Source organism: Pleurodeles waltl, chromosome 6 (assembly GCF_031143425.1).
Source record: "Pleurodeles waltl isolate 20211129_DDA chromosome 6, aPleWal1.hap1.20221129, whole genome shotgun sequence".
In the NCBI taxonomy this organism is placed as follows: Eukaryota; Metazoa; Chordata; class Amphibia; order Caudata; family Salamandridae; genus Pleurodeles; species Pleurodeles waltl.
In genome coordinates, this window is record NC_090445.1 from 1,605,898,194 (window position 1) to 1,605,919,849 (window position 21,656).

Below are 21,656 nucleotides of genomic sequence, written 5' to 3' on the forward strand. Positions count from 1 at the left end.
TTGAGCGAACGGCATGGCTGCTCGAGAGGCGTGTACTGGGGGCCGGCTGACGGGGTCAGCCGGCCCTCTGTGGCTGGGGCGTTAGTTTCCGGGTTTCCGCGCCGCGGAGCCGCGAGGACCGAGGAACTTCAATTTTTGGATGCTGGTCAGGTAGGACGGGCGTTCTGCCCGTGGTTTTTTGGATTTTTACAAGGATTGTGACCTTTTTAGGGTTTGGTGGAGCCCTGTTAGGGAGGACCAGGGTCCTATATGTAGGGTAGTGTTTTGGAATGAAAGGCAGTGTTATTTTGGTTACCATGCCTAAAGCTCCAGCAAAGGGACGTGGTTGTCTCTTCTTCCTCCTCGGAGGTGGGAGGGGAGGGTAGCATTGCTCTTCCTGAGAACCCACAGGTACCTGGCAGGGGTACTCCCCTCATGTCTAGTGAGGAAGTGCAGGATATGGGTGAAATGGCTGTCACCAGGGCACTGCAAGCTGGCGTGGCCAGGACTGATCAGTCTAAGCGTGCGCACTCATCGGTAGCGGCAAGGAAATCCTCATCGGAGAGTGAGGATGAGGCCCCATCAACGTCATCTGGGGGGAAATAGGTTTCCAGAAGAGGTAATGTGGGAAGTGATGACACATGTTCGGGACAGTTTAGGTTTCCCTGTGTTTCAACCTACAAACTCAGAGTCTCATTTATTTCCTCAAATATCAGACGCCTTTTATGTTTGCCATGCCTTTCCAGGGACCTGTGAAGGATATGGTGTTTCGTGAGTGGAAGGATGTGGAGAAGGCTCAGGTTCCACGATTCCTTCAGTAACTTTACTTACTTGAGGGTGAGGGGGTTTTTCCTCCTTCAATACGCCTGGACTCTATTCTGGCTACTCTAATTGGCAAAACGGCAGTCAATCCGGAGGATTGTGTGCCTACGTATGCCACAGACCGTAAAGTGGATTCAGGTCTTAAGAGGGCTTTTGCAGCGGAGAATCTGGCGCTGAGGCAGGGATTTATTCTGCTTATGCGTCACAATCATTGGTTCAAGGCTTTGATAAACTGGCGGTGGCTGTACAGGAAGGGGCGGAGTGTTCGGAGCTCCTGGCTGGTATGGAACAGCTGGCCAGATTATTGGCGGATGTGTCTTCAGATATAGTCCGTACTTCGGCTCTGGCATCTGGGTCTTTGATTGGGGCTCGTAGGTCCCTCTGGTTGCGTTCATGGAAGGCTGATCCAGGGGAAACGGCGGCCTTGTTGAGACTGCCGTTTGAGGGTTGTAACTTGTTTGGAGAACTATTACCATCCATACTTTCCAAGGCGTTTAAGGAGCGGAAGCATGCCTTACCTTATAAAGGGGTTTCTTCTTCGGGTAAAGGGTGGAAGAAGCATTCCAGATCTTCTCCTACTAGGGTTGCTAAATCCTTTTCGTTTAGGAGACGGCGTTTTCATCCGCGTTTTTCACCTAAGAAGTCTACTCCTGAGACCCGGGGTGGTTTCAAGAAGGGGTCCTGGCATTCGCTGTGGGCCTGGCAGAGGGCCGGTTGGGGGATGACTGTGTCACTTTCTTTCAGCTTGGGAGGACAGTGTAACCGATCATTGGGTACTAGACATGATGACCAATGGTTATGTCATAGATTTTGTGGCGGTTCCTCCAGATTCCGGGGTGCATCCCACACCTCTGCCTTCAGAGGGGTCTTGGAGTGGAGCATTATTGGACGGAGTGCGGGACTTACTGGTCATGGGGGCCATTTCCCATGTTCCGCTAGACGACCGAGGTCAGGGCACTTATGCGGTCTTGTTTCTTGTGCGGAAAGTTTCAGGGGGATTTTCAACCGGTGCTCAATCTGAAGGAGGTGAATACCTGGATCAGGACAGGGCATTTCCGCATGCTGTCCATTCGGACTATTTTTCCATTGGTCGGGCAAGGGGATTTTCTGGTGTCACTGGATCTGCCGGATGCTTACCCACACGTACCGGGGGCATGGTCCTCTCAAAAGTTCCTGAGGTTTGCTGTGGGGCAGGATCGTTTCCAGTTTTGCGTTCTGCCTTTCGGTCTGAAATCTTCTCACCGAATTTTCACGAATATGCTGGCTCCTCTAGTGGCTTTGCTTCATTCAGAAGGGGTGTTTCTGCACCCTTTTCTAGTCGACATTTCGATTCATGCCCATTCACGAGACCTTTTGCAGAGGCAGGTGGCCCAAGTTCTGGGGGTCCTGCAATAACACGGGTTTTTGATCAATTGGGTGTAATCGGACTTTGTGCCGTCCCAGGATCTGGTTTTTCTAGGGGCTCGGTTTCAGCCTATTCTAGGGTTGGTGACTGTGTCTGAAAAAAGGTTGGATGCTCTCCAGGCTTTGGTAAAGAAGGTATGGTTACTGTCTGCTCCCCGAGCTCTTCTATGGTTGCGACTGCACATTTGGCGTCAGTGATAATTTGGGTTCTTGGGCACGTTTCCATCCCCTGTGCTTGATGACGTGGTTCTTGAGTAGGTGGGATCCAGGGTCCGGTTCTCTGAAGGACGGGGTTCCAGGGTCCGGATTGATTCACAGAGAGTTGCAATGGTGGTTGGATGCAGACCACCTGAGGGTAGGGGTGTCTTTGTCACCTCTGAGACCCGTGGTGGTGACGACGGATGCCAGCCTCTCCGGTTGGGGGGCATGGATGGGGTCAGCTCAGATTGGGGGGTTTTGGTCCCCTCGGGAGGCGAGTCGGTCATCTAATTGGCGAGAATTGCGGGCTATATTCCTGGCTCTGGTCCATTTCCAGGATTCCCTGAGGGGGTTGGCGGTTCTGGTTCGCACAGACGACTTAGTGGCCGAGGCTTATGTCATTCGGCGAGAGTGGTAAATGTTCGGGCGGATCTACTGAGCAGCGTGATTCCTTCCTCTCAACTTTTCTCTCTCCGGAGGTCTCTGTTTCGGCATCTGGTTCGGCTTTGGGGTCTTCCAGTGCTGGATGTGTTTGCGTCAGTAGAGAATGCGATAGTGGAGTGCTTCTGCTCCCGGTTTCGGTGTCCCCAAGCATGGGAGGTGGACGGGATGTCATGTCCTTGGCCGCAGGGCCTTTTATATGCATTCCCTCCGTTTCAACTATTCAGGGCGTTTCTGTTAGGTGCCAGTGGCTTTGAGTTCTACCTTGCTGGCTTCATGGAGACGTTCAACTTTGCTTTCTTATGGTAGACAGTGGAAGGTGTTTTCGTCTTGGTGCTTAAGTCGTGAGTTGGATCCTTCCTGCGCTTCTCTCTTTGAGGTGATGCAGTTCCTGCAGGACGGTGCTCGTTTAGGGTTGTCAGTGGCTTCTCTTCGGGTACAGTGGGCGGCTATTCAGGCATTTAGGGACCATGGCGTAATCTTCAAGTTGAAGGGCGATTGATGCCTGGATTTTTTCAGGGGCTTATTAATTTATTTCCTCGCCCGGTACGTTCTTTTCCCTCATGGGATCTGTCCTTGGTTTTGGATGTGTTGACGGGGGCCCCTTTTGACCCATTGGGGGACTGTGATTTGCGACGTCTATCTTTGAAGACGTTCTTTTTGGTCGCCATTACTTCGGCTCGTCGGTTGGGGGAATTGGGGGCATTGGCATGTTCCTTTCCTTTTTTGTAAGAATTTTCCCGATAGGGTGGTTCTGGTTCCGGTGCCTTCCTTTATTCCAAAAGTCAATTCTTCGTTCCATTCCAGGCAGGCGGTCATCCTTCCTTCAATTTGTCCGGATCCCTCATCAGGGGAGGAGGTCCGTTTGCATTCGTTGGATGTACGTAGGGTTTTGTTGGAGTATCTGCGGGCGGTGGCTCCTTTTCGTACAGGGGATTCACTGTTTGTTACTTTTGGTCCGGCGCGCTAAGGTGAGAAACCTTCCACGGCTTCCTTGAGTCGGTGGGTTCGATCTTTGATTCTGTTGGCCTATTCCTTGAAAGAGGTGGTTCCTCCTCTAGGGATTCAGGGGAGGTCTTCCAGAGGCATGGCGGCGACGGTGGCAGAGCTTCAGGGGACTTCAGTGGTGGAGATTTGCAGGGCCGCCGCTTGGGCTTCTCCTTCGGCGTTTGTGCGTCATTATAGGCTGTCGGACTTGGATGGTTTGGAGTCGGTGTTTGGTCACCGGGTCTTATCCTCTATGAGATAATGTTTGGGATGTTCTTGGTGCAGGATATTAACTAGGGGTCTTGCAACTCGATGTCCGTCTCCTGTGTGTTTTTCTTGCTATGTCTCATTGGTTAAAAGGAAGGCGAGGGAGGGACGGGAGGTAATGCTTCCATTTTCTTACGATAATGGCATTACTCCTAGTCCTACTCCCTCGCCTTCCTTTTCCGTTCCCTCCCACCCTCCCGGTACGGACTGTCCGAGTTGCGGCTTGGGCTTGGTTTTTGTACAGGAGGGGATAAGGGTGGGGGGGTTTTTGAAAGGGGAAGGGAGGGTCTAGGGGGGAGGCAGGAGGCCTCATTGGTTAAAAGGAAGGCGAGGGAGTAGGACTAGGAGTAATGCCATTATCGTAAGAAAATGGAAGCATTAGCGTTGTAAACTCTGAACCAGAATTTTCTTGGCACACAAATGACAAGAAAAAAAACACAGCGCGATCGCGCTATGTAAAATGCAGCGTGATCGTGCTAAAATTGAAAACGGAAAAACCAAGCGCAATTGCGTTATGTAAACCTCAGCGCGATTGCGCTGCGTGGAAACTAAAAAGATAACGTAGTCCAGAAACCATGCTGAAAATATCAAGCCTCAAATGGTTTCTGTATTTTACCGGTGCTGTGTAGGTGCGCTAAACACCAGAAAAGGCATGACGTATGCATGCCTTTAACAAATGAAAGCAAGCAGATTTTAAAAGGCAAGCCCACGAACCAATGAAAGTGACTGACGTGACATGGGCGTGGTTAGAAGCCCAAAAAGAGATTACAGCATGGGACGGAGTGCTTTGCGCTCACCCATAAAAATATAGGAGTGATGCAATAGGCCGTATGTGTGTCTGAGACTCACACAGTTAAGGTGAGATTTAACTTTCATAGGATGAACCACCAACATTGTCCGTTCCCTGGCACCGGTCAGTGATCCCTGTGGAGGCCCCCATACCGCAAATGAACATATAACACACACTTGACTCCTGAAATTCCAATCTTACTACAATGGCATTTGAATTGTAAAAAATGTCTACGGATAATATTGGCATCCTAACGACCTGTAATTACTGTCTTTCTATGCTTGTAAACTTAAAATAAAGAACAATTTCAAGAAGTTTTCATAGGATGAGGACATTTCCTAATTTGTGCCTGTAATTTCTGTTGGTGGGCACCAGCACTCATTTTTGGACTTTGACACAGAGCAGGAGAGAGAAGTCAGAAAAGGGAGAAAGGAGGTGGAAGCCATAGATAGGACAACAGTGACAAAGGGAGAACACAGGAATACAAAAAAATAAAAAAGAACTTACATTGTGATAAAGAGAGATGACTTGTGGCAGAAGGAACCATTAGGTGGAGTCAGCACTTGGTATTCAGCAAGCCTTGGTTGTCAGAGCTTTGGTGGTGGAGTCTTAAGGAAGTTATGTCCTCATGCACTTATTTCATAATAAACAAAGCACTGCTTAAGCAGACAGCAAGAGCCAACATTCCACAGAAGAGAAGTCTGAGGTTTAAATACTTGTAAGAACAATCTTGTGAGATTTCTCTCTCTTCTCTTTGTGGTAAGAGGAGCAATTGGTTCAGGGAATTCACATTGGTTAGCTTATCAACTTAAAATTCTACTAAACACATTTGTTTATAATGCCAAATTGTTGGTCACACACTGAATATTCTTTTCAGTATACTCACCACTCTGGAAAGTTAATGATCCCAAATGAAAATTTGCTTCCAGAGTAGCACTGACTGAAGTGACTCCACACGTGGTTACGAAGGTTGAAGTATTAGTAAAAAATACTTCTATTTATTTGATCAATAATATAATTATAAGACATAGAATTAGAGAGCCCAGGAGAGTACAGTTGGGCCTCATCAACCTCCCCAGTGTCATCACGCAACATTCTAGGCAGCATCAATAAGGAATCTAGAGCACACATATGTCATAACTACAAGGCAACAAACTAATACATTAAACTAGACAACAGGCTCAGACACCAAATAGACCCTGGACAAGACAAGACAAGACAAGACAACAGACTAAGATACCTCACTGACTCCTGCCCAAGAGCAGAGGGACCTTCTACTTCGATGATGGACACACAGGGCTTCCAGGCTGCGGCACTAAGGTCCAATGAAGCCTTGTAAGTGGTGCTTGATTGATGTGGTACTTTTAAGTGATATTCTAACGCAAGAGGGAGGAAAGAGGAAAAAAAAAAACATTTACAACAATAGCTATAGCCGCATTCTGTACACTAGCAGAATAGTTTGCTGGGGTTCCCCCAGTCCCTTAAGTCAATATGTTTATCAATTGATCCTGGGTAAAGACTTAGGCACATATTTATACTTTTTAGCACAGCATTTGCGTCATTTTTGTATGCGAAAGTGGCGCAAACTTACAAAATATAATTGTATTTTGTAAGTTTGCTCTGCTTTTGTGTCAAAAAATTACGCAAAAGCGGCACTAAAAAAGTATAAATATGGGCCTTACTTTAATAATAAAGTTAAATGTGCTTATTTGTTCACAGTGCTCCCAGATTGAAACCAAACAGAGACCCTGCATCTTCTCCTGGGTCTTTGTAGTATGCTTACTGTATTATCTTTTCTGCAATGTTCTATGATGTATAATGTTCTATGACGTATCTTAGAATTTTGTATTGCGGCCTTCGATTATCTCCTCGTGCCATTTAACGGCTGGTTCTTTTGAGTCAGTTGTTCCGAGGGCGAGGAGCTGATCGAGGGCCTCGGTCGTGGGTTCGTCTATCTTCTACGCTTTACTCTAAAATAAATACTCATCGCCTAGAAGAGCTTCCACTGTGATTCCTTCCACTTCACCACTCCACCTTTGGTTCCAGGAGTGGGGTTTGTGTGAGACGAACTCACTGACGATAAAAGGCAGAATATTTTAAAGGAGAAACTCACCGGGGTAATTCATTTCTTGCCTGGATAGCAGCTTCCTTGTTCCTGAAAACTGTGAGTTACGCCGCTTTGAAACGACATTTGGTGTCGCAGCGCATCGCATGTTATTGTTATTAAAAGTTACATGCGTTTTTGTCTTCGGTTTGTCGTGCAAATTCATTTCTTTCCTGGATAGAGGCTTCGGCTTCCTTGTTCCTGAAAAACGCGAGTTCGCTGCTTTGAAACGACACTGGGTGTTGCGGCGCATTGCAAGTTATTTTTATTCAAAGTTACAAGCGTTTTCGTCTTCGGTTTGTTGCACACCTGTTTGGAGCGACGCCTGCATATCCACGCGCACATTATATTTAATTCAACGTGCATGTACAATCGTGTGCGCAGTGCGCGATGGGAAGTGTAGTTTGTTTTTGAAGAAACACGTTAGCTCGTTTCAGTGTGAGTTTATTCAAGGATATCTTACGCTGGAGGATGTATAATATTTTTTTTAAAAAGCTTCTGACACAGAGACTATTATAATAGCTTTGAGCAGCCATTTTGAACTGGGATTTTAACCATTTTGGTTGCATTTTCTTACCTTCCTTTTGGCAGCCATTTTTGTTTGGGACACTTAAAAAAAAAAAAAAATATATATATATATATATATATATAAAAATCAAAGTGCTCGAAAATAGACCTCAATCAGCCCAAAGGGGTGGTGCGAGAACCGGTACGAGCAAGCCGGTAATTAATATAACAAAGAAAAATGATAATGCTTGCACACTCAGGTTTCAAGAGAAAGAAAAAATCAATTTAATCCGAACACAACGCGTTTCGGCTGACACAGCAGCCTTGTTCACAGTATTTTCAAGAATGACTTTGTGGTGACACCAACTCATAGTCCTTAATTCATAAGGAGAATGTCACCAAGAGAAAGAACAGACTGTTACTCTGTGTGTCTCTTAGTACTTTTTCCATTCTAGGTCCCATGAGATGATGTATGCATAGCCCATGCAAGGCACTTGATTCACAAACTTCACTTTTGAGCAACTGTACCCTTTTGAGTCAGTTTGCTACTTTTCGGTATTCACAAACTGCACTTTTGTCGTGACTTACACTTTTATAGTAAGTCATGCACTGAACATACGAAACCACTGGTACTGAATTCCCTGACATAAAAAATAACGGTAATAGGGACTTAAAACCCCACAGGAAATACTGTTAATTTAATTCAAATAATTTTAGAAAGTTAAAATTGCATGTACTTTGCTGTTAAATACCTATAAAAATAGTGCTTATTTATCATTTAATTGTAAATTTTATTAGCCTGTTTTGAATTTAAAAATAATGTAACAATACATGTATTACATAATGTAACAATAAATGTAATACATTAATTTATTGTTACATTTTGAAATACATTTTGTTATATTATTTTTTAAATTCAAATATGGTAGTAAATATTTTTTATCGGTAAATCACAAATACGGACTTTTTAAGATATATTTTTGAACATTGATTTATATTTATTTATATTTTTTTAACTATCTAAAATAACTTAACATAATTTCTTATGGGATTTTATTTTAAGTCCTTACTTCCATTATTTTCTATGGGAGAGTGTTGCAGTACCAGAGGTTGGCCATATGTAGTGCTGGATCTATTATAAAAGCGTAAGTTACTACAAAAGTGAACAACAAAAAGCAGTAAACTTACTCAAAAGTGTAAACTTAATCAAAAGTGTAAGTTATCTTTGTGAATGAAGTCCAATGATTCCAAGCAGCAATGTAAATACCTTTTGAATGATAGATGTTACATTTTGTATCTTTAATTTATTACACTCTATGGAGTAACTACCACACCCAGAGGGTCTGGTCCTGATGAACGCCCAAAACGCCTTTTCTTAAGGCAGTATTTAAGACAGAAACATGTTGACCGTTTCCTTGGTAAGAAATAGTGCCCTTGTGTATTCTTAATTTACTCAATCTATTCACTCTGTTTTTATGCCAGTAACACGCACATCATCTATATCATTAGGTCACTTTTTTATTTCAATCCCCTGAAGAGCTCTACTGTTTTCAGGGTCGCAACCCACAATAATGAATACGTTTATCAATGTGAGGAGAAGCCCTAGAATAAAGCAGTCAGCCCTTTGGGTGGCTGAGGACTTTCATCAAATTGCCAGTGCTTTCTTTGAGTCAACCACCTTAATAGGAGCTTGGGAGGCACCTCGAGTACTGTTTTTTTCTACCACTTGGTACTTGGTGTGGTTAAGTACTTTTAAGTTCACTAATTTTAAGTTACTTCAACCTTTCTCGATGTTGTCCAGATCAATAGAGAGAACATTGTCCCTTCTCCAGAATCCATTGCGGCTGCAGGGGCCCACCCTAGCTAGACCATCACATGTTCCGCCCTTTACGTCTTCTCCGACGAGCCAAGGGCTCGATCGGCAGAGGCAGTGCCACCTACAAATGCGGTATTAGCACGGCCACTTATTGCTAAAACTGAGCTGTGCACAACACCTATTGCTGCAGTAATCTGTGCTCACAGACATCTAGGAAACACTGGGAGAACACGTTTCCCTTTCCTGCACCATGCCATCATGGCAGGGCAGTATTGAAAGAAGTGCTTGTGAAGGGTGATGTGTTCTGAGTCTTGGCAGAGGGCTGGGACTGGATCATGCTGGGCTGCTGGTGGCATCTTAGACTGCCTTGTTCATCAGTGCCATAAACAAAATTGGCAAACACAGCATACTACACTTTGTGAAAAAGTACAGATTGTATTTTAAGGTATTGCCTTATCTTATTGGGGTGCCAGTTGTAGTACAGTGAATTATAATCGTGGGTTCGCATTTTGTCAAAGGAGTCATTTTACAGAAAATTCAGCACTTTGGCAAAAAAGCCAAAAAAACGAACTGCACCAAATATAGTAGTGTATTATTGTGCAAAGCTATTGTGTCCCCTTTCAAAATACCCATCAGACTGTTAATATGAATGCAGTTCTTTGTGTGTCCTGCTACTGAAGTGTGCTTTATATTGACTGTGCTATGACTTCCGATTGCAGGTGCTCGTGGTCGCCTCGTGCAAGCTTCACAAGGTCTCCTATGCAGCCGGTGAGGAGAGAGCGCTACAGAGACTGGAGGAAACCTGGGAGAATTGTCAGGAAGGCCTGAGGAGACTCCTTAAATGCACCATAAAATCACTGTACACGTCCTGTGTTGCTGTCACAACTCCAACTGGCCCTTTGTACGTGCAGGTACCATTCCCATCAGCAAGACTCCAACAGGGTCACGGGCTGATATTTTCCAGAAGTGAGCACAGCCAATTCTAAAGTCACAGCTGTGAGGAAACCAATGAAGCTTGGACATCAGACCCCAGTGCGTGAGATGTTGCTTCTCTTAACCACCCTTAGGAGAAATGGAAAAGGGCAAAGGAATTTACAAAACACAACCAAAGAGACAATAACATTTCTCTGACATTAGCCTGAGCTAGGACACATAACCCAGAAATGGAAAAATGAGAATTGCTCCCGGAAGGACTTGTAAAAAGGATGTCCATCAGGATGTGTTTCGGTAGCCCAGCCTCATCTGCACAGGTTGCATCAATTTGCAAAAGGTCGAGGTGAGTCCCCACAGAAGAACAGTATCAGAGGGAGGAGACAAGAGGCATCAACTTGCCACATGGGACGTCCACACCCTTTTAATGAAAGGAAAGAATTAATGGGTGGTTAAGTCCAATAGAACCAATGCATGAATATTCACTAATGTTCAAACCTTTTGTGAATGGTCTAAGATCCAGATAATATTAGTGCAGTTTAAGCTGGTTTCAGTAACATGGATGTTATCAAAATGTAACATGCATGTGGTGAAAGCATAAGATGTATTTTATTAAAGCATAACATGGATATTGTGAAAGCGTTACATGGATGTTATTAAAGTGTGACATGGATGGTGTCAGAGCGTAACATGGATGTTATTAAAGCATAACATGGATGCTATCAAAGCGTAACATGGATGCTGTCAAAGCGTGGTGTGGGCCTTCTGACATGGAACATTTTGCTTCTTGTCTTTACATTCTGTTGAAATGGACAGCTGGACCAGTGGGTTTGATATAGCGGCGAGGAGCTGCAGATGAAGGTACTTCTGGTAAGGGGAGTAAGGATGGGAGAGGCAAAGCGCTGAGTAAAGACACCAGCTGAGAAAGAGGGTGTGTCGCATGTGACAATGTGCAACCGAGGGACAGGAACGGAAAGAGGAGATGCCAGTCTTATCGTACATGGCTGCTCTGAGAGGCATGCTCCTGGGGAAGGCAGGAAGAGACATTATAGTGGAGGATGAGGAGGAACAAGAATCCACTTCGAGCTCTAGGGTATCTTGCAGATCCAACCCATCAAGGGTCCATCTTGTGACTGGCAAATGTGCACCTTGTCTTTGGCTTGCATGTGAAAGACTTCTGTCTTCCCAAAGACCCAGGCCCTGTTACAGTGATTAAATAACACCCGTGTATGTGTCTCATGTCATGCTAGTGGGGATCATCAGGAAGCTGATGGGACGCTGGTGTCTCTATGTATTGTGTGGCTGGGTGATGCAGTAACATTTCCCCTGAAACTCTCCATCTCACGGTGCTCATGCGTCTGTGAGCTCTTGTCTCCGGAGTATGTGTGCAACTTATTTATTTACTTATCTATTTTTTAATTTATTTGATATATCATTATAAACATAATGGCTCTAGTGGGGTTGTAGAAACTGCTACATATTAAGTTTTACAGTACAAAGTGAAGGAAATTACAATATGAAGCTTTGATAGGCAAGTACTCATAGTTCGGGCATTGGTGGAGACAAGTACAGAGAGATAACTTGTGTGTGAGTGTGTGTTGTGTGTGTGTGTGTGTGTGTGTGTGTGTGTGAGAGAGAGCGAGGGAGAGAGAGAGAGACAGAGAGATAGAGTCTGGTGTTCTGGAGAGGCCACTGGGTAAGAGATGGGTGTCAAAAACTAGAAAGAGTTGGAATGTTAGATATGCTCGAGAAAGAAGGTAATGTAGAGTTGGAAAGAAAAGTGGCATGTTGATAATGGGTCTTGGTTAAGCGTTCATTTGAGGTATGTGATCATCCAGCCCCACTTTCCTAAGTGAGTGAGGTTATGCATTTACAAGGAGAGTATGGTACACAGAATTACCGAGGCCTGGGTGCAAGAAAGTGATGGTTGAAACACATGAAGACAAGGTGGTGTATACCCAAGTGTGGAATTTCATCAAGAGATGGGGGAGAATGGGTGGGTATTTGGGTGTGGCGACAGTGATCAAAGTGAAAAAAATGCTTTCTTCAGGTTTTTGTCACCCTTTTATTATGCGTTTATCACAAGTTTCGTTGGGTTGTACTTTGTTGTGATGTATCCTCAGATCTTGTTCTTTAATAAACTATTTTTCTTTACATTACTCCTGAAGTTATTTGGGTGCTGTGCCTGTTTTCAATTGTGTTGTTGTGTCTTTTTTTTGTTAAATCTTTTTTGTTCTAATATGAAGGGCCATGTTTTTAGATCACTGTTGGGTGCCCAAAACTCGCGTTCGTTCGAACTGTATAAAATTACGTTCTGGATGTTTGTTTACAATCCAATTCTTTATTAAGTTTGGCGGGCTACAATGATCGACAATTTGAAGAATCCAGATCTGTCCTCGCAGGAGGCCTCGCCTGTCCAGGTGCATGCACACCAGGGCTATAATTGATGTCTACCCACCTGAACTCATTCTTCCCTCATCTGGTATACCAGACATAGCTAACACCCCCAGGACCATCTCTTGTGGCTTACACTGGTCCTTAGACCAACAGGTTCGTAATCTTCCACTAGATAGTTCTCCTATTATAACATGACATTCCAATTCAGGGGTGGGTGGGGAGTGAAGAGGGGTTTCAGAAGGATATGTTGCACTAGCTATAGCTCTGCTGATACCTATATGCATAATGTGACATTCTATCCACAGGACATTCGTGAATGAGCAAGCTATGCTTCCATTGTCTTTCCCCATTGTTTTTCTAATTTACCTCTCTAGATCAAAATCCAATGAAATCTGCTTACAAAAAAAATAATGACCCTCACACTCTGAGAGTTTTTTTCAATTAGTTTTTTTTATCTCCCAGGGAAGAAAAAAGGGAATCACACTGTCTTCCCTAAACAGGGCAGGAGGTGTAATGCCCTTCCTCTGATAGCCTCTATTCCATCAGGCCAATGGAGGAAGTTTTCCATCAAAGGAGCCAATGGGGACTCCACTGACAGAAAGCTGATTGTCAGCTCGACTGGAAATGTGATAAAGTGCCCTGTCTGCCAACCTTTGAATCTGGTATAAAAGTCTTATAAGATTTTCAAAGTCCTAAATGATCACAATATGAATTAAAGTACATAAAACCAATACACATTGTTACTAAATTTAAAACCTGAATTTCATTTTCTGAACACTGTTAAAAGATATATTTATCCACCCATAACTTTTCTCTGAATAATCAAAGACAACACATCAGTTTGATTAAAAATACTATGGGGGTGATTCTAACCCTGGCGGTCGGTGATAAAGCGGTGGCCAACCCGCCAACAGGCCGGCGGTCCAAAAAATGGAATTCTGACCCTGGCGGGAACCGCCAACACAGCCCGCCACTTTAACACTCCGACCGCCACGGCGGGACAAACAAACAGCGCGGCGGTCACCGCCAACAGACAGGCGGCAGACAATGTGCCACCCACACTATCACAACTCACCAATCCGCCACCTTTTCCGGGGCGGGAGCACCGCCGATAAAAACACGGTGGAAACAGACTACGAACGGGAAAACGCTCACCTCTACGCACTCCACGAGGAAGGAGGACAGCATGGAACCCGAATGAAACATACTACCTGCTCTCGTCTACCTGCTCATCTACCACGAGTACGAACGGCGGCGCAGACGACAACGGTGAGTACCGCACCTACGACACAGGGGAGGGGGGAGGAGGAAGGGTTACGGCACACACATATGCGACCCCCCACCCCCACCAAACTATGTACACACCAATGCAGAGCAACAAGTCACAGTGACACCGCCCAAACCCCCGCTGAAAAATGCAAAGACATAATTAAATTGTGAATCAAAATTTATGTAAAAATAGCCAGTGATAAGTCATGGTCAAATAGCAATAAAAATTTAAATAATTCAATTCAATATTTAGTGCAATCGATAAACCGAGGCAATTAGTCCTGCACATTTAACAAAATTCCAAGTGTCCGTGGGCCAAAGTGTATCAACACAAGGGCAAAGCCCACACAGGAGACCTGAGTCTTTGGAGAGAACACTGCAGGGGCATCTGATGGCAAAACTACAGGCACCTCAGGGGGAAGGGAAGGGGGGGGCACCACAGCCACATGAGTCCACGACGCCAGATCCACGAAGGGGCCACCATGCCCACTGTGCCATCCTGGGGAGTGCAAAGCCACAGTCTCTCAAGTCTCTACAGTGGGTGGGTTGCCCACTGTGCCATCCTGGGGAGTGCAAAGCCACAGTCCATCAGGTGGATAACAGTCACCACTGGTCAAGGAGGAGGCATGGTGGGCACAGTGAACCGTGAACAGTAGCTCGACACATATCCAGCACTGTCATTGTGCCAGTGGTGCTTGAGACGGCGGGGCCCAGCGGAGCGGTGCTTGACAGGAAGGGCCCAGCGGAGCGGTGCTTGAGACGGCGGGGCCCAGCGGAGCGTTGCTTGACAGGAAGGGCCCAGCGGAGCGGTGCTTGAGACGGCGGGGCCCAGCGGAGCGGTGCTTGACAGGAAGGGCCCAGCAGAGCGGTGCTTGAGACGGCGGGGCCCAGCGGAGCGGTGCTTGAGACGGCGGGGCCCAGCGGAGCGGTGCTTGACAGGAAGGGCCCAGCGGAGCGGTGCTTGACAGGAAGGGCCCAGCGGAGCGGTGCTTGACAGGAAGGGCCCAGCGGAGCGGTGCTTGAGACGGCGGGGCCCAGCGGAGCGGTGCTTGACAGGAAGGGCCCAGCGGATCGGTGCTTGAGACGGCGGGGCCCAGCAGAGCGGTGCTTGAGACGGCGGTGCCCAGCGGAGCAGTGCTTGACAGGAAGGGCCCAGCGGAGCGGTGCTTGACAGGAAGGGCCCAGCGGAGCGGTGCTTGACAGGAAGGGCCCAGCGGAGCGGTGCTTGAGACGGCGGGGCCCAGCGGAGCGGTGCTTGACAGGAAGGGCCCAGCGGAGCGGTGCTTGACAGGAAGGGCCCAGCGGAGCGGTGCTTGACAGGAAGGGCCCAGCGGAGCGGTGCTTGAGACGGCGGGGCCCAGCGGAGCAGTGCTTGAGACGCCGGGGCCCAGCGGAGCGGTGCTTGACAGGAAGGGCCCAGCGGAGCGGTGCTTGACAGCAAGGGCCCAGCGGAGCGGTGCTTGACAGGAAGGGCCCAGCGGAGCGGTGCTTGAGACGGCGGGGCCCAGCGGAGCGGTGCTTGAGACGGAAGGGCCCAGCGGAGCGGTGCTTGAGACGGCGGGGCCCAGCGGAGCGGTGCTTGAGACTGCAGGGCCCAGCGGAGCGGTGCTTGAGACGGCGGGGCCCTGTTCAGCGGTGCTCTTCTGCACGGCGGGGCCCTGTTCAGCGGTGCTCTTCTGCACGGCGGGGCCCTGTTCAGCGGTGTTCTTCTGCACGGCGGGGCCCTGTTCAGCGGTGCTCTTCTGCACGGCGGGGCCCTGTTCAGCGGTGCTCTTCTGCACGGCGGGGCCCTGTTCAGCGGTGCTCTTCTGCACGGCGGGGCCCTGTTCAGCGGTGCTTGTCCAGTAATTCATGGGAGCCAGACCTGGCCTGGACTCCCTGCTCAGTCGCCCTCCGACCGTGCAGTTGCTGGACCCTTTGGTGACTAAGTCCTGGGCCCTTTGGTGTCCTCCCTTACAGCCGGGATGGGGCTTGTGGGTCCCTCCTGCTCCGCGCTCCTGCTGGCTGACTTCTCCGCCCTGCTGCCCTTTCGCTCCTTAGAAGAGGCTCTCTGGCCCTTGCCTCCCCTGGATGTTGTGGCAGGTGAAGTGGCCGAACTTTGGTCCTTGGGGGCAGCCGTGGCACTCCTCTCACGGCAGCCCTTGAGTTTCCGGGTCCTCTTGCCTGGGGGGGGGGCTGGCTGTCCCCTTGCTGCTGATGGAAGTGGCACTGCTGCCAAAGGGTGGGCTCCAGAACCCATGCACCACAGTGACACTCGAAGCTCGGCTGGTGGTGGCTGAGGTGCTCTTGGGACTCTTAGCAGATGGAGGGGGTGGGTCAGGGGAGGGAAAGAGGTCAAGATTAGAGAGGTAAAAAATTTTAGGACCAAGGTAAAGGGTGGGAGTAGTGGTGATGGGAGTGGAGGAAGAGGATGTGGTTGTAGGAGAGTCAGGTGTGCTGTCTTTGGGTGCAGGTGATTGTGACGTAGGCTGTCGTGAGGTGGATGGCTGTTGGGTGGGTGGCTGCCTGCGTTTGTGTGTCTTGGAAGAGGGGGTGACAGACACAGTGGGAGAGGACACAGGGGACGTGTAAATGGCAGTGGGGGTGGTGACTGCACGTGTGCGTACTGGACTGGAGGGTGTGCTGGTGATGGAAGCACTGGCTGATGGTGGTGTGCATGCAGGTGTGAGTGTAGACGTCACAGGGAGGGAGGAGGGAGACGAGGAGGAGGGGGACACAGAGGTGGTAGTGACTGTTGGCATGTCTGCATCTGGGTGTTGCTTGGGTGAGCGTTTGTGGGATCTGTGGTGCTTGTGTCTGGATGAGCTGCCCTTGGGTGTTGAGGTGTGTGCAGGCTGGTCTGATGGTGTGGATGGGAAAGGCAGAGGAACAGGAGACAGAGACAGGGTGGAGGCAGTTAGAAGAGGGAGGCTGGAAACAGGGACAATGGCTGCCGTCAGTGCTGAGGCCAGAGCATTGAACGATCGTTGATGGGCAGCCTGACCCGAATGAATGCCCTCCAGGTAGGCATTGTTCCGATGCACCTCCCTTTCTACCCCCTGGATGGCATTCAAAAGGGTAGTCTGCCCAACAATGATGGTCTGAAGGAGGTCAATGACCTCCTCACTGAGGGCAGCAGGGGTGACAGGGGAAGGGGCTGAGGTGCCTGGGGCGAAGGAGATGCCCGCCTTCTTGGGCGAGCGGGCACGGAGCGTAGGCTGAGGGGCTGCTGGGAGGGCGTGGCTGGTGCGCTGGGTGGCGGCTGTATCTGTAGAGGCGGGGGGCCCGGATGTTGCCGCCACCTCTAGGGAGCTCCCATCCGAGGACGTGTCGGTGTCGCTGGTGTCACCACCGGTCCCCGTTGTGGTGCTCCCCTCGCCCTCCATATCACTGGTGCCCTCAGTGTCTGTACCACGGCCCACCGGGGCCTTGTGACTTTCAGCTCCCTCGTGCTCCGATGCCAAATCTCCTCCGCCTGATGATGCTAATGCACACATGCACAAGCAGATTAAGAAAAAGGGGGGGGAGAAATAATAAAACAGGTTGAGTGCATGCAATGTCAACACCGATGGCGGAGAGGACAGACACAGGAGCCTCATGCACTACGCTGCGCAATCGGGGTATACTACTCAGTACTTGTGACCAGGCCTACAGGTCTATGCACAACAAATACACACCTGGATGATGCAGGACCATGGATAGCTGTACTTGGCACCCTACAGAGGTGGGGGGCGGGGGCACAGGGCCATGTCTAAAGGAGAGGACTACACTACACGAAATGCCCTGGCCTAATGTCACCCACAACCCTCCTCCCCCACCCAGACGCCTCCACTGCGCATAAAGATAGCAGAATGTGCTGATACTCACCCCCTTGTGTCTGCTGTGATGTCCTCAAGCGCCCATCCAAATCAGGGTAGGCCACCGCCAGGATCTGGGACATCAGGGGGGTCAGGGTACGACTGGCACCCCTCCTAGGTTGGGAGGCCATCCCCAGCAGTGACTCAGCGGTCTTCCTGGTCCCGCGGCGGATGTCCTCCCACCTCTTGCGGCAGTGGGTGCCCCGTCTGATGTGGACCCCCAGGGCCCGGACTTCCTTGGCGATGGCACGCCAAATGTCGACTTTCTGATGGGCGCTGACCTATTTGACATGTACAGGGTGGGAAAGGAAAATTCATCATTTATCTGCATGTTAGATGCGATTGCCCCCCCCCCCCCAACTTTGCCATGTGGCACATGCTCTCATCTGTCGTGCGTTGCACTCCTCATTCGCTCCCCTCCCCACCATCTTACATCCACCCCACTCAACACAGGCATAGCCCAATCAATGTGCTTCCAGTGTACTTACCTGTTGGTCTGGAGGACCGTAGAGTAACGCATACTGGGGGAGGACCCCATCCACAAGTTTCTCCAACTCTTCAGACGTGAAGGCAGGGGCCCTTTCCCCAGTCGCAGCAGCCATTGTCTCTTCCAGACCGAGGTCACAGCAGCACTTGCTGAATAGGTCCTCTCCTGTGGATGATCAGGTCTCGAGTGATTAAGCAGATAGAAAATGGCGGTCACGCCCACGGCAGGGCGTACCGCGGCGGTGCGTACCGCGACCGCCGGCGCACCTCGTCATTGGCTCCTGAAACCCATAGGCTTCAATGTTAACCAATGCGGCTTCGTATAGCGGTCTTCGACCGCCTACCGCCACGGTGTGCCACGCCAGCGCATTGACCTCACATCCCATTGTCCCACTTCACAGGTCAGACAGCCGCCATTTCAAGGGCCCACATGGCCTAATCTGTACTGCGTCACACAGGCCTAGGCCTTGCATTGACACACATACACGCCTTTCAAAACATAGATAATCGTGTGCTATGCAAGCTGTGGTGAACGTACCTGTGATTTGCTTGACTCTGTGCTCCATGTTGTCCTTCCTAGGCACCGTCCGCTGGGACTTGCGAGGAGAAGGATGAATCCTTGCGTGTACCGACCGCTGGTGGACCTGTCGACAATGGAAGAACGCCATATCATACTACGATACCGACTTGACCGAGCCACTATACATGAACTGTGTGCCCAGCTGGAGCCAGCCCTGATGTCCCCCATCCGCCAACCCACAGGAATTCCCCCTCTTGTGCAGGTTCTGTCAGTCCTCCATTTTTTGGCAAGTGGCTCATTCCAGACAACAGTGGCCATGTCATCTGGAATGTCTCAGCCTATGTTTTCTAAGGTTTTGTCCAGAGTGTTGTCTGCCCTGATGAAACACATGCGGAGCAACATTGTTTTCCATGAGGAGGTTGATTTGGCCACTGTGAAGGGTGATTTCTATGCCCTTGGACATATCCCCAACATCATTGGTGCCATTGATGGGACCCATGTGGCTTTAGTACCCCCAAAAGACGATGAGCAGGTGTACAGAAACAGGAAAAGTTACCATTCTATGAATATCCAGGTGGTCTGTTTGGCTGACCAGTACATCTCCCATGTAAATGGCAAGTTCCCTGGGTCAGTGCATGACGCGTATGTTATGCGTAATAGCAGCATCCCTTATGTGATGGAACAGCTACAGAGACAACGTGTGTGGCTAATAGGTGACTCTGGTTACCCCAACCTGCCTTGGCTATTGACCCCAGTGAGGAATCCCCGGACCAGGGCAGGGGAACGGTACAATGAGGCCCATGGGCGAACTAGGAGGATCATAGAAAGAACCTTTGGCCTCCTGAAGGCCAGGTTTAGGTGCCTGCATATGACAGGTGGATCCCTGATGTACTCACCAAAGAAGGTGTGCCAGATCATCGTGGCCTGCTGCATGCTTCACAACCTGGCTTTGCGACGCCAGGTGCCTTTCCTGCAGGAGGATGGTCCAGATGGTGGTGTTGTGGCAGCTGTGGAGCCTGTGGAGAGTGAAGAGGAGGAAGACGACGGGGACGACACAGACAACAGGGACACAGTTATCCAACAGTATTTTCAGTAGCACACAGGTAAGAATCAACCACGCCATTTAACATTTGCTGAAAGCCTCCTGCATCTTTACTTTGTGTATTTCCCCCCAGTTCTTTTAAAATGATGTTTGATTTTCCCTTCCCTTTTCAGTGCTGTATGACTCACTGCGTGACTTCAGCTTGGTTAGCCCATGGACTAATGCTTATTGACATCGGTATGTTGTCATCACAAAATTACCTGAACATTATTGATCAATAATGTGTTATACATTTGTAATTAATACAGGCTGACTCCTGAATGATTTCAGTGCAATGAGTGATTTATTTTAGTGCTAGATATTGGTACATGATATTAAAACGGTGATGGGTGAGGGTGGAGTTATGTCCATGGCAGAGTCCAGTTCTCAGTCGCACAGGTGCATTGTCCATATGCCTGTGGAAGGATGGAGCAGGGGCAGTTCAAGGTTGGACAGGGTGACAATGTGGGACAGTGGGATAACATCAGGGGGTATCTTATGCTGGCGGGGGTCTTGGCATCCTACTCTGTCTTCCTTTGGGATCTCAGGCTCCTCTTGCGGGGTGGTTGTTCTTCAGCAGGAGGTGGGGTTGTGGTGGGGCCTCCTGTCCACTAGCGCCGGCGGAGGTGGTAGGCTGTTCCTGGTCCTGGCTAGTGACAGGGGCCCTTTGTGGTGCCACATGGTCCCGCAATGTGGTTTCTATACGGTTGAGGGCCTGGACTATGGTCCCCATAGCGGTACCGATGTTCCTGAGTTCATTGCTGAACCCCATGTACCTTTCCTCCTGCTGTGCCTGGATCTCGGTGAACCTGGCCAGTACCGTCGCCATCGTCTCCTGGGAGTGATGGTATGCTCCCATGATGGTGGTGAGGGCCTCTTGGAGAGTGGGTTCCCTGGGCCTGTCCTCCCCCCCCTGTCGCACAGCAGCCCTCCCAGTTGCCCTGTTTCCCCGGGCCTCTGTCCCCTGGACGGTGTGCCCACTACCACTGCCCCCAGGTCCCTGTTGTTGTTGGGGTGTTGGGTCAGCCTGGGTGCCCTGTAGTGGCGGACACACTGCTGATTGACGCGTCCTGGAGACAGAGGCATGGGCCCGCTGGGTGGGAGCTGTGCTGGTGTTCCCAGAGGGGGTTGGGTCTGCTGTGGCCTGTGTCTGTGTGTGGGGAACCGACTGTCCGGAGGTCCCCGATGGTCCGGGCTGGTCATCAGGTTCTAGGTCGACAGAGCTGCTGTCCTCACTGGGGTCCTGTTCTGGGGGTGGGATGGACATATCTGGACCCTCCGTGGCGGTGTGTTGGCGTTCAGGCCCTGCAGGGGTGAAAGAGTATGGTTATTGTTTTTGTGTGTGCCATGGCGTGCATTTTAAGTGCCCTTGTCCCCCAGTGCTGGCATTCCCTTGTGGGAGGTGTTGTGAGGGTGGGGGGGGGGGGTGTATGGGTATATGCAATGGTCATGCTTTGGTGATGGCTGTCTATGGGTTGTGTTGGCATTCAGGGGTTGGTGTTGTTTAGGGTGGGTTGTGCTGGTGAGACATTGGCAGGGAGGATGTGTGCTGGGGGGTTGAGATTGGGGGTGAGGGTGGGGGTGGGGGTTGGCATGCTGGTGGTTGGGGGGGGGTGAAGTAGTTGAGATTCGACTTACCAGAGTCCATTCCTCCGTGTACTCCAGCGAGGCCATCAGGATGCAGGATGTTTACTACCTCTTGCTCCCATGCTGTGAATTGGGGTGGTGTGGGTGGGGGTCCGCCGCCAGTCTTCTGCACAGCGATGTTGTGTCGCGACACCATTGAGCGCACCTTCCCCCGTAGGTCGTTCCATCGCTTTCG

The 21,656-nt window shown here is 49.4% G+C and overlaps 1 long non-coding RNA gene across 1 annotated transcript in view; it reads left to right on the forward strand.

Moving 5' to 3' along the window:
• LOC138301228 (uncharacterized) overlaps positions 1 to 12,412 on the forward strand; it is a 37,898-nt gene extending 25,486 nt beyond the window's left edge. Inside the window, exon 2 of the long non-coding RNA XR_011205066.1 lies at positions 10,035 to 12,412. This is a non-coding gene — a long non-coding RNA (uncharacterized lncRNA). The remainder of the gene's footprint in view (positions 1 to 10,034) is intronic.
• The last annotated feature ends 9,244 nt before the right edge of the window (positions 12,413 to 21,656 follow it).